We start from the raw sequence: 11,908 nt of genomic DNA, 5'->3' as shown, positions 1-11,908 counted from the left end.
GCTGCATTCATCCATTTGCTAGAACATCCATTCAGTTTGTAAAGGTATATAATTTTATCTTTGAAGTTCTAGTCAAAATATCTCTCAGGGCCAATTATTTATTCTTAGACAAGGGACTCATGCAAGAAACCTCTGACCTGGGCCTCCTCCCCCCTTTCGGAGGCTATCCACCCAGGAGATCTGTTGCTGATATGGATACAGCACTGTTCCTCATGAGATTTACACTCTCTCCTCCAGATTTTCAAGGGCCATCTAAAGCTCACACTAGACTGCCCGGACCACAATACTTTTCAAGGCAGGGCTCCTCTGCCTATAGTTCTGGCACTCTCCACTTTATTTGCATGTCCCTTAGTTTAACAAAATGCCATTTTATTACTGATCTGTGGCCCGCAGTCTCAATTCTTAAATTTCTGAGACTAAAAACTTTCATTTTCCCCCAAGATGACATGGCCACAAGGCCACCCAAAGATAGAAAATGGAAAACCTGGAACTTCCAGTTTCCCTCAGGATAGCCAGGGGGCAAAGTTGGAATAGGGAAGAAGGGCACACTCATACATTTGTTTCACTCCTACTTATTGTTACCTATTTCAGTCATTCTCCAAGTACTCACACGCACACAATTTCAACGCATTTCCTATGAGGGGAGATCTAACTCCACCCTCGAAGTTCTCTCAGTCACACCACATCCACACACTCTCACACATTTTTTTTTTTTTAATAGATCTGCTGGCGATCTAGCAGGTCAGGTCTTACATACCTGTCAACAGGTCTGCTGGCGATCTAACACCCAGGAGGTGATCAAATTCCTATTCCACTAAAATTGTAGTGGGTTTTAAAAGGATCTTACTTTACTTGTTTCCAGTTGCTTCCCCAATGACCCACCCCAGGGACCTCGCCAGCTGAGTCTTAACCAGACGTTCCTCTCCTCCGGGAGAATTTGTCCCAGGAACTCTCTGAGGACCGCATGGCCAGACCAGCAGGAGTTCCCCACCGGGGGGTGGGGGGGTGATCTGTGGTGCAGACAGAACCTGACTCATTACACAACATTCAAGGACTGGGTACCTAAGTGCTGCTTTACAGTGACAAGTACGACAGAGGGCAGAACACAAACATGACAAACCAGACATATGTTTCCAGCCCCCCCCCCCTTTTCTTACACTGTCCAGGGGGACTTGAACCCACGCTGGCTCTGACCAAGTACAGAGACAAATAGAACACAAGAAACAATAAACACAGGACATTAATTACAACTGGACACTTCTAGCAGATAGTGCCCCGACCCCTGCACTGGTGGAGGGCGGTCAGATCTATCTAGCCAGAAGAATTACACCCAAAACTGGACACTCCCAGCTGTCAGATCTATCTAGCCAGGATAATTACACCCAAACCAGAAGGATTACACTAGAATCAGACACTCCTAGAAGGCCCCTGCCTAACTAGAAGAATTACACTGCACCAATTCCAGACACTTCTGCTGATAGAACTGATGTCTCAAGCCCTATCCTAGGGGAACGGCATCAACAACCGAGTCCGATCTAGCTTCTATCCCCACACCTGTCACCTTCTGGCAGCAACAACGCCTTCTGACAACACCAAACGATCACCAAAACAAGAGATACAGACAGAGCAAGAGACACAGAAACATTTATAGCCAAGTTAAGACGCCTCATACATGGCTGGCCGGCACTCATACACACACTAAACTCACCTCCAGAGGAGTGTCGGAGCAAGCCTGTGGTGGGGGTTTGGGAGAAATTTCCCGGCCAACACACCAAAATGTTATGCCCGAAATTCTCCCAAAAGGCCCCAGCAGACAAATCCCGAGACACACTCTGATGTAAAAGCAAGAGGTGAGCTTATTCAAGCCCAGGCCTGGTCTCTCCTGGCATGCAAGCCGAGGAAGAGCCCCAAACCCGGGGTGGAGGAAGTTTTTATGGGGTACAGAAAGCAAGAGGGGTAGGGTCGGATATGAGTACACTTTCGATTGGTGGTTGGTGATTTCATTAGTAAAGGAGGATTTGGATTGGTACAGGTGAGGGGTGGGGGAAGGCAGTGGGGAGTGGCTCTGCAGGTTTTACTGGCAGAGGTTGGGGTGGAAGGGCTAGGAATGGAGTTTATGCAGTAAACAGCTAGGAATGGGGCTTGTGTAGTAAACAGCTAGGAGTGGGGCTTATGTAGTTTATGTAGTAAACAGCTAAGAGTGGGGCTTATGTAGTAAACAGCAAGATGGAGCTAGTCTGGCCCTCTCAGAATGATCTCCTTGCTGTGTGGCATGTTCCTCTTGCTGTGTCAGCAATGCCTCCTGTTGCTGTGCCAAATTTAGCTGCTTCCTCTGACAGTGCCACAGGCTCACCCACTTGTGGGGGGGGGCCCAAATTTGGTGGGTGGGCCATAGGAAAGCCAAGGCCAAGGCCTGGTGGAGGTGGTGGAGGAGGTTACAGAGTGGGGAGTCCCATGGGTAGTGGTGGCCCGGGAATCCCAGAATCCCATGTGCTGACATGGGAGGGGGAGCAGCTTTGTCCCCATTATAGGTAAAACACCTAAATTGTCTCTTTCCCCCATAGCCTTAGGCTTCATCAGATAAGAAGAAAGAAAATAATACCTGACAACATATTCTTCATTAAGTTATGTTAAACTGGGTTATATTGAAAGGATTATGCTTAAAGGTGTATGTTGGGTAGATTATCAGATTACCAGGGAGAAGCTACTTACAGCGCGGTGGTCATAAACTGTTTAAGTGGATCAATGAGGTCATTGTTGCATTGTGCTCTTGTACAAAATTCCCTAAATAAGCCAACTGCAAATAAAGAAGGTCACCATTTTGCCTGAGGGAGCAGATGGTCACCTTTATTTAAAACATAATTTCAATAAGCGTGCTTATTCTTCACGACATCGCTTTTCTGTGAGACCCTTATGGTAATATTCTGGCGTAGCGAGCAGGGTACCAGGATACCAGGGTACTAGGGTGAGAAGGGTACAAAGGGTGTTCTTTGTGAGGATAGCCTGGCCAGTTTCTTCAGGGAGACTCTACTTCGACATTCCAGACAAAGCGGTGTAAGCCTAAGGTAAGACACGGAGGATTGAAAACAAAGAGGTAAGGGTCCCGTGGGTTTGTGAGACTCTGGATAAAGTCAAAATGGGTAATAATCATTCCTTGGAGGAACAATATGTTGCTTTGCTCAAAACTTTGTTGCAAACAACAGGAGTCTCTATGAAGACTAAAATTCTAAGGGGATTATTCCAAGTAGTAACTAGACACTGTCACTGGTTTACACTAGAAAAGAAAAATCAGCTAAATATCAAAGTATAGAGGAAAGTTGGAACCATTCTTAGAAGAGCACACCAACAGGGAGAATTTATTAGTAGAGAGGTTTGGACTACATATCATTTGGTTGTAGGTGCCTTAGAACCATTGCAGTCTAACTCTGACTCGGACAGTACTCTTCATGATTTGCTATCCCTACCTCTGACTACGCGGAGGAGGGTGCATCTGCTGAACAAAATATATATGATATACCTTTAAAGAGTCCTTATGGGATGGGCTGTTCTACTCATTGCCCCCGGGCAAGGACTTATCTGATTAAAGGCATAGTGAAACTGATTCTTTTTTTTTTTTTTTTTTTTTTTTTTGAAACTGATTCTGATGATACTACTACCAATGTCTCTGATGCAGAGAAGACTTTAAGAATCTTAAAAAGTTACTTACTGAAGGCTTTTTCTCCATGAAAAAGTGGTTTCTGGAATTATAAAAGTGGCAGACTGGGCCTCCTGCCACAGTCCCTCCTGCTGTTCCTAAAATTGTCCCAACTGCTCCACCAGCATTCTATCCAGTCTGGCCTGATCTTAAAAACTCTAGAATTCATTTTAAGGTCAAGCCTGATATTTTTAATATTGTTCATGAGGCAGAGGCTTCTACTACCTCTAGAAGAGGGAAGGAGGAATCATTAGTCATGCCTGTAACTCATATATATGATGATAAAGGCAATGCTACCGTCAGTTATACTGAAGTCCCAATTAAGATACTAAGAATTTTGAAAGATGCAGTTTATGCTTATGGGCCCAATTCAGCCTATGTGGTGGGGATCCTATCTTTTTATAGTGGAAGATTATCACTTCATTCCTTTGGATTGGGACACTTTGGCTCGTACCACCTTGAACCCAGGTCAGTATATTCAATTCAAATCCTGGTGGACTGAAGAGGCAAAAGTACAAGCTCGTAGGAACAGAGTTACTGGTGGACTCACTTTTGAAGAACTAACAGGGACTGGACCTTTTGAGACAGTGAATGCTCAGGCAGGTCTGACTCCTGAACAGATAATACAAGTAAGGGATGTCTGTATTAGAGCTTGGCAGCCTTTAGATCAGAAAGGGGAAATTCAACAGCTTTTTACTAAAATATTCCAGGAGAACAATGAGCCTTACACTGAATTTATTGCTTGATCGTAAAGTGCTATTGAAAGATCTATTCCAGGAGAGGATGCCTGTAGGTTATTGCTCTTGCAGTTAGCCTTCAAAAATGCGAACACTGGCTGTAGGCAAGCTCTAGCAGGAGTAAAGAATCAGGAAAATGTTACTATAGAACAGTATATCTGTGCCTGCCAAGAGGTAGGTTTAGGAACCTTTCAAGCCAATTTACAAGCTTTGGCTTTGGCATCTGCCTTAGCAGCTAACATATCTAAGGCTAAGTGCTTCAACTATGGCAAAGCAGGCCACTTGAAAAAAGAATGTGGAAAAAAACTGAAATTAAGCTCCCCGGTGTCACCACTGTGGAAAAGGCTGTCATTGGACTAATAAATGTAAATCCATTAGAGACAAAAACGGCAATATTTTATCCTCTTCATGCAGAGGAGGAACTTTCAATACTGATCAGAACCAAGGAAACTTGGTAATGGGGTCTGCTTGAGGCCCCAGGTCAAGATTTGAGAAATGGAGACCTCCCTAAGGAATTATCTACTGGTGTCTATGGTCCCATTCCTTCTGGAACTGTGGGTTTAATTTTAGGCAGAAACAACCTAATCATGAAAGAACTTAATGTTCATCCTAGAATAATTAAAACTGATAAACCAGTTTGGGTGGGGCGGTGGCCCCTCCAATTTAAAGCACTTCATCAATCAATTCAGTAGAAATGTCAAATATTTTAAAAAATGATATAATATTAAACATATCACAGGAATTCCTGGTAATAGCACTGGACAAGCTATTATTGAAAGGCAAAATCAAACTTTAAAAGAAATGCTCTTAAAACAGAAAAAAGGGGGAGAACAGTATAACATCACACCTAGAAATAAATTATCTGCTGCTCTCTGTACCTTAAATTTTTTGAATATGAATGAGAAAAATGAAATACCAGCTTATAAACATTGAGTAACTGTAACCTCACCCCCTCTTAACCAACCTATTTATTATAAAGATGTAATTAAGAATGTATGGATACCAGCTACTGTTATACGTTGGGGAAGAGGCTATGCTTACATTTTCACAGATAATAAACTTGGTTCCAGACACTGAAATCATCTGACATTATGACTACTGGTAATTTCCTTTTAGCTATTATTGCTGTTCTATCAATAACAACAAGGGGAGAGACTTATCATTATTGGACATATGTCCCTAACTCCCCTTTACTAAGAGGAGTTAGTTGGATGGAACCTACTGCACCTGTTTATATTAATGATTCTGCCTGGCTTCCAGGCCCCTATGACACCAGGGGACCTTTTAAACCAGAGGAAGAAGGCACTACCATTTTGAATTATACTACCGGAGTGACCGGTACTCCCATTTGTATTGGTAACTATGCATTGTCTCAATATGGCTATGCAAGCATGGGTAAGCTCATATGAATATCCATCAAACATACCACATTTGATGTCTCAAATGTATATATTGAGTACATATGCATGGGAAAAACATCAAGTTAAAAACGTTCTGACTAATCCAGAATTACCACCATGCCAGATGCATTCTTTTAAAGAAGTTCATAATTGGATTCATTGGGTGAAATGTAAAGGATAATATCCCTTTATGTTGCTAAATATCACATATGGGGAGATTGTGGACTGGGGACCCATTGCAAGATTACACACCTCATCTAGTGCTCCTGTCCCATTTGATGTCCCAGTTGACAGCCCAATGGAGAATTACAACTATCCATCAAAGATGTAGTTGGAATAGCCACTGGTCACCCTATGAATTGGAGTAATGGTGGGTTTTCACCCCCCCCTCCTGCTCTTGGAAGTTATCCAAAGCAAGTTCATTTATGGAAAGTTGCTGTTGCCATGCAGGCCGTTAATGCCTGGAGGGATAGTCTGTCTCACGAGCCTGAGAATAATCAGTACACTATGAGTTTTGAAGTTAAATATACTCAGTATATTCAGTCTTGCCTACCATTACCTTTTGCATGGCTTAAAGGAAATATAAATTGGAACAAGGAAATGGGAGAATTATTCTGTCCTGCTTGTCAATTATTTACTTGTATTAACTAATCTGTGAGTTTTGATCCCTCTAAGGAACAGCTGTATTTGAGAGCTCAAATGGGAGTATGGCTGCCAGTGAACTTATCAAGACCTTGGCAAGAGTCCCCGGCTCTATCAATATTGCAGCTATTGGCTGAGAGAATCCTGAAGAGAGGTCACTGATTTATTGGACTGTTGATTGGTACTATTTGGGGGATCATTGCTGTTAGTGCAACTGCCACTACAGCAGGAGTTGCCTTGACACAAAATATAAGGACACAGACTTTTGTTGCTGATTGGCATAGAAATTCAAAACAGTTATGGACTACCCAAAGACAAATAGACACTGAAATATCTAATGAAATTTCTGATTTGGAACAGACTGTCATTATGATGGGTGATGAATTGGTTAGTTTAAAAAGGCAGACAAAACTAAAATGTGATTGGAATATTACCACTTTTTGTATTACCCCTGTAAAATATAACGAAATGCATTTCCCTGGGAAAAAGTTAGGAAACATTTGTTGAATCATGAGAATTTAACTAATGATGTTGTAAATTTATGGAATGAAGTGTACAATACTTTCCAATGTAATTTGGAAAAGGCGGATAGTGATGTGATTTTAAAGGGATTAGCAGAAGGAATAGAACAAATGAATCCTATGCCCAGGATCAATGGACTTATTGGAAGTACCATTGGATCTTTTGCTTTCTTATCTTTTGCTTAATTTTATATATCATGTGTAAGAAGTTAAATCAAACTACTGAGGTGAATGAAAGACATGCTGTCATTTTTACTTTAATGATGTCTGATGTGAATGCCTATATGCCTCTGGCCAAAAGCTGCTTGAGAGAGCAGTGAAAAGACTTTGTGCAGGCATACTTAAGAATGTTAGTTGCAGGCCTAACATGAACAAGGTTTTGGCTGGAATAGCATTTCCAGATTGCAATAAGGAATTAAGGTTGACTTTATAGGCCTATGAGAAAGCCCTTTGGAAAACTGGCCAGATACCCATCAGTAACCTTTCCTGATCTGTGGTAAGTGACCCACAGGTCTGGAAATGGTAATGTTATACAGGTATCTAATGTCACAGATGAAACTTGGGCTCATGAGAGGCTTTTGAGAAGTCCAGCCTGAGAATTCCTTATAAAAGCTTCCAGCAACTGCCTCCCCCAACTTAAGATCTACATGGGAGCAGAAGTTTGCACACAAACTCTTATATGCTCCAAAAGTTTCTCTATGCCTTGCTTAAAGATTCAAAGTAGTGGCCTCCAAATGGCATGGTGACTAATGCCAATAAGAAAAAAGGGGGGAAATGTAGGTGAAACACCTAAATGGTCTCTTCTTAGGCTTCATCAGATAAGAACAAAGAAAGTGATAACTGACAACATGTTCTTCATTCAGTTACGTTAAACTGGGTTATATTGAAAGTATTATGCTTAAAGTTGTATGTTGGGTGGATTATCAGATCATCAGGGAGGAGCTACTTACAGGGCAGGTGGTCATAAACTGTTTAAATGGATCGATCAATGAGGTCATTGCTGCTTTGTGCTCATGCACAAAATTCCTTATAAAAGCCAACTGCAAATAAAGAAGGCACCATTTTGCCTGAGCAAGCAGATGGTCACCTTTATTTAAAACACAATTTCAATAAGCGTGCTTATTCTTCACGACATTGCTCTTCCATGAAACCCTTACCATATTCCCCTTTCAAAACCGGCTGATTCAGCACCATGACAGTCTGAGGGGTGTAGGTCTGCAGCTGCTCCACCAGCTCCTCTCCACTCCCCTGGATCGGAGCTCCGATCTCTGCCAGCTTGGCCTCCATAATGGCCAGGAGGTGAAGGCGGAGGCAACTGCAAGTCAGTTTTTGGAGGCTTGGGAAGCTCGGTTGCCATCTTCGTGGCCAGAAGGTGCCAATAATTCAGCTTTTAAAAAGAAAGGAAATTCTGACACATGCTATAACGGATGGATTTGGAAGATATTATGCTGAGTAAAATTAGCCAATAAGAAATAGTGAAATTTCTATTTGACTCACCATATAAGGTTTTAAAGTATGATCAAAACATTTCAATATTTGAAGGAAAAGTAATATCATTAATGTGTGGATAGCAAATCAGTGAGGCAAGAGTTACTGAGACAGCCATTGGTGATCACTTGAAAGCAGGAGTTATTTCAGAGATTGCAGCATTTTGGAGACAATTTCTTCCTGAAAGAAAAAAAAAAGAAGTTAAAATTGATCTTATGATTTCAGTGTATTTATGGGCATCTGGAGGCTTTGCTAAAATGGGTAGAAATAGTTTCTTAGTCAGAATATGCTCTGTGAACTCTTGTGGTGGTATTCTAAAGAACAACTCAATGGACTAAGATTAAGATTTGTGAGAAGACTCTCCCATCACACTAGCAAGAGAGTGTGTGTGTGAGAGAGACACAGGAGGAAAAATTAAAGGTAGACAAAGTGTGAATGTCTGTTTTTGACCTTTATTCAGATGTCAGGGATGCCTGAAGATTTTAGTTTAGTCAAATCTCCCTTGAATCACTAACTCAATTCATAAGTGTACATTGATCTAAGATAAATGTGAATCTGGATGTGGTTACTCTGTACTCAGGGTCAAGGTTAATGGGTAAGGAGGAACCTGTAGTAATGAGGCTTTGGCACCAGAGAATGAAGGATAGTCACATGTGTCTGAGGTGGGGGTTGGGAAAGCAATGTGACTAATAAAGTTAAACAACTAAAGGGACCTGGAAATGATGGCTAACCTGAGTTGGGAGGGTCTGAGCCAGCTCAGGCTCATCAATCACAGCCACGTGTCCTAGGTCCTGCATGACCTGGGGTCATCAGAATGGCATACAGGGAGACTTCTGAAATACCATTCCCAAAATACTATTTTTTTGCCTGTTCCATATATTTTCTTAAAAGAAATTAAATCCAGGCAGGTTAAAGCCTATTGTCTCAGGAATTTGACTGCCAATCCAAAACTGAAGCCACAGTTTCTTGTTAAACTAAAGGAGCAATGCAAAGAAGCAAATAATTGCATTGGGAAAACAGAGTTATTCAGTGATTTGGGGGCCAGATTGGGGAAAAACTAGTACTCACACAGCTTATCACTGTATCAATTGCTTCTTGCAAGATTTTGTGAAATCTTTTCTTCCTTTTATGGTGTAGAATTACCTGAATTAAAATATAATCAAATTATATTTATTATTCAATTGTCTTTAATTAAATTTAATGCTAATAATATAATTAGATAATTGTGATTATGTTGTCCATTTTGCATCACTGTAAAATTTTCTTTTTTGTATACTCTCCAGATCAGTAGAATGTGGGGAAATATCAAGTGTTTGGAATCATCGTATTTTACCTCCTAATGTTACCAAGTTGGAAGCAATTAACCTTTCAAGAAGCCCTCTCCTCTGACATACAGATGGGTGTCTATTTCCAGAGATGACTGACATGCACATTTTGTTGACCTCACCTTTTTGCTACTGCAGAGGTCAGTTTTCTTCAGTATCTTCTGTTTTTGACTCACTGGCTTTCTCCTGGTCTCTTTCAGAAACCAAGGAATATTTTTCAACCTCTTGATTATCCAGTTTCAGATTTGGCTCTTCAAATAAATCAAGCCCTGTGTGGATGATAGCAAGTCAGTTTTTTCTGACTTAGTGATATCTGAGATCAGTACAAGCCCTAGCATTCCAGGCATATAGGAATATATACATGAAGGAATGACTATATACATGAGAAAATGAGTTTAGTGAGGCTAATAGCCAGAAACAGGTTCTAGTAAATACAAGAAACCAAGTATAAAATGCCTTATCACTCAAATGCCATCTCTGACCCTTTTGTCCATCCCAGATATCTTGCAAAACCCCTTAGGACTAACCTGGTGAAGTCGCTTGAGGCACGTCATTTCTTCTTGTCATTTCTTTATCACTTTCTGATGGTATGTCTAGTAGCTTTTTAATGGAGTCATCTATTTCATAATTTTGTAAAAATTTTTCTAGAAATTCAGCAGAAATGACAGGTTCTCCTGAAAATATTTTAAAAAATTGCTGAAAACTGAAACTTCCCAGGAAGGCATATTTTTACCAAAAATAGAAAGGCATTAAAAAAGTTAATCATAAATGTTAATTAAAGTCAACAGGACAGTGTTGAGAAAGGCATATCTCAGAAATGCCTTCCTTTTGGGATCTTGTCAACAAAAATCTAATTAACATTTCTAGAAAATTAAAAAACAATTATGGTGGGATTTGAGAAAATAGAGTATTTCTGCTTACTGGAAATGATCAATGCGTAAATCTATGAGTGTTTTTTTTAATTGCTCTGCATTGCCTCTTAAAATTTAAACTAAAATTAAGCCAAGGGAAGTTATTCCAGGTTTAAGGGTGTCCAGAAGCTTTCTGTTGGAACATTCACAGGCGGGTAAGACATGAAGTGGAATTGGGGAGAGTCCCATGGCTCTGTCCCAATCTATTTGGTATTCTGAGCTCAATACTTACTGGGCCATGTACAATGCCAAATCCAGTAAACCAATTTAGCTTTAGTGAAATCTATGCTCCATCCATTACTACCATAATCCTTACAAGAATATTTATAATTATTATAAGTAATTTTTTTAGAATGAACATTGTTCAAAATGCTTCATAGAACTTCTCCTCTAGAGTACACCGTAAACAGGGAGTCATTAACATTTGCATAGAGAATTTCTCTCCTAGTACTGGAACAATATTTGTTTTCCCTAAAAGAGCAATGAATCCTAATAACATCCATAATATTTCTATGCTATCAGAGCTTACCTCTGTCTCCTGGGTTGAGGAGTTCCATTTCTAAAATTTTACCAAGGAAACTAGCTTTTATAGGGAAAGCCAATTGAATCAATGTAAATTGAGTAATTATGTTAGATGGGGGCCACACACACCTGGATAATCTGATGAAAGCTTCAGATTCTTTGACCTGAAGATTCACATTCTTACTTTCATATGAATACTACATAAAATTTCTAGGGGCTTATATAATCTTCAAAGCCCATTTTTGGAACAATCCTGTTTAGAATCGCCAGATGAAAGAATGTTCCCTAGAGACTCTAGTGTGTAAACAGTTATATTAAGCATAACTATAAAGAACTATGTTGTGCACACTGTATGTTTTTCACTTTAGGATTTAAGGAAGAAAATATGCATTTGGCATTGTGGTTATCCAAGATATCTACCTGAATGCAAAATGCAAAAGATTTTGTTAATTCCAAAGATTTCTTTCCCCTTCCCACCCTGTCAAATGGCAATTTTTCTTCTTAAGCTCATGGAGGTTATTTTCCTTAAGGATCACCCAAAGGTTCAGCTCTACAAGGTTGGATGATTAAGTTGGAGAACTCATCTAAAAAAAGTGCTACATACCTCATTACTGAATGTCACTATGGTTATTTTTGAAGTACTCACCTTGAGAAGCTATACTTCGATG

At 40.3% G+C, this 11,908-nt stretch overlaps 1 pseudogene across 1 annotated transcript in view; it reads right to left on the bottom strand.

The window, feature by feature from the left end:
• LOC100945448 overlaps positions 1-8,351 on the bottom strand; it is an 18,157-nt pseudogene extending 9,806 nt beyond the window's left edge. The window contains exons 1-2 of the transcript XR_155058.2: positions 8,156-8,351; positions 2,243-2,527 (exon numbers count right to left, since the gene is read on the bottom strand). The product of XR_155058.2 is annotated as a splicing factor 3B subunit 2-like (transcript). The remainder of the gene's footprint in view (positions 1-2,242; positions 2,528-8,155) is intronic.
• Positions 8,352-11,908: the final 3,557 nt, after the last annotated feature.

This window comes from Otolemur garnettii, unplaced genomic scaffold (genome assembly GCF_000181295.1).
Source record: "Otolemur garnettii isolate 467f Iridium unplaced genomic scaffold, OtoGar3 scaffold00423, whole genome shotgun sequence".
Taxonomy (NCBI): domain Eukaryota; kingdom Metazoa; phylum Chordata; class Mammalia; order Primates; family Galagidae; genus Otolemur; species Otolemur garnettii.
Note: the sequence above shows the minus strand (reverse complement) of the source record. Positions and strands in the feature narration are given on the sequence as shown.